This window comes from Ruditapes philippinarum, unplaced genomic scaffold (genome assembly GCF_026571515.1).
Source record: "Ruditapes philippinarum isolate M1 unplaced genomic scaffold, ASM2657151v2 ctg26170_1_1_1_1, whole genome shotgun sequence".
NCBI classification, from domain to species: Eukaryota; Metazoa; Mollusca; class Bivalvia; order Venerida; family Veneridae; genus Ruditapes; species Ruditapes philippinarum.
This window is the reverse complement of record NW_026861923.1, coordinates 1-1,797: the sequence shown is the minus strand read 5'-3', so window position 1 is coordinate 1,797 and position 1,797 is coordinate 1.

Below are 1,797 nucleotides of genomic sequence, written 5' to 3'. Positions count from 1 at the left end.
AAATCCATCAAAAAGAGCTATTAAGGGAGTTAGTTCAAACGGTATAAAAATATGTTACTATATGGGTGTTATTGTTAAAATGCTGAAAATCAGTATTCATTCAACACCCGTCTTCTATTAAATGCTTGCCAAAAAGTTATCCTGTTTTTCATCTTTTATATGACTTAAGTAGTACTTTTGAGTGCTAAGCCATACTGTAATTAAAATTTGAAGCTATTTATACGACATTAACACTTCCTCTTTGGTTAGTAGCCCAGAATTGCAGAGTACACATTAACAGGTTTGAGTCATAAGTGAATAACGTATTTAAAATTGATCGAAACCTGTTATGGATTTGTACGCTGCATGGAGTGGCATTACCAAAATGGAATTAAAGACGATTCCAGATAATGATATGAGGATGGGAAATTAAAAGAAGGAATTATTAAACGGGAAGTCCACGGGTTATTTCAAAACTGGGTCAAATAGTCAATCATGGGGAATGGAACTCACGAATAGTTAAACGGAATGATTAAGTTTTGTAATAAAACGGCAAAATCAGTCGAAACATACCATAAGGCAAATTAAAGGGTTTGGTCGGGCTAGGGCACGCAAGGGTAAATTAGAAAATATCAATTTAGGAGGAAAATTTTAAAAGGGGTTGTTCGAAATGGGATCAAAACGGTAAGGCAAGGAGAGGAATTATGAAAAGTAGTTAAAACCGGATTGTTGGGCTAGGGTATAAAAACAGTAAATAAAATTTTGGGGATTAAAAAAAACAAAAAGATGGGCAAAGACGGTTGGGTTAAAATTTCAGATGGGGGAAAGCCCCTTTAAATAAAGAGCCCCCAAGGGGGTGTAAAAAAATGTATGAGACAGGGTCTTAACTGAAGAGGGGAACAAAAAAAGGGGGGAAAACAAAGGGTAAAAAAGGGTATAAAAACGGTCAGGAAAAACAAAAATAAAAATTTATAGAGGGTAAAAAAGGGGTTGGAAAAGGAAATGGAATGAAAATGGACAATTAAGGAAAAAATTATGAAAAAGGGTAAATTGCATGGTATAGCAAGGGGAGGGCATGCAAACGGTCCTAAAAAAATTACTCTACGAAGCTAATCCCAATGGAGTCTTCCCCACTGGTATGAAAGGTAAAATAAAAAAAAATGACGTACAAAAAAGGAAAAAAGTAGGCTGTGTGCCCAATGGTACGAAACCGGCGAACCCGAGAAGTTTTTATTTAAAAACGGGAAAGGGTTGGGGTATATACCCCGTGGGATGAAAACGGGCAGGTAAGGAAGATTTTTTAAGGAAAAAAGAAAAAAGGGTTGGAGAAATGGTTCAAAATGGTAAAATAGGGGGGGGGGAGTCCGTAACTAAGGGAGGGGACGGGGACTATAAAAATGGAAAGAAAAAGTCAGGTGGGTGCGGGGAAAGGGATTTGGAAAAGAAGGGGAGGGGTGGTATCAAAAAGGTCAAATCAAAAAAAGAACATATAAAAAGGGGTTTAAAAATCGGGGGTAGAAATTGGAAAAGCATGGCAAAATTAAAGGAAAAGTGGATGGGCCCAAAAGGGGATTTCAAATAAAATTTATTAAAAAAAAGATCCGGGGGATCATAAAACAGCGTCATCGTCAGAATCGACAAAAAATTATAAAAAATAAACTATGGGGGAAAGGATTGGCAGGGTGGGGGGGTGGTTTATGGAAATGGGTATTTTTAACCCAACCCCCTAGTTAAAACCCCGGTTTTGGGAAAGTTTCCCGGAACAATCCCCAAGGGAATTATTGCGGGAGGGTGCTTGCAATGCCGGGTTTTTTAAAA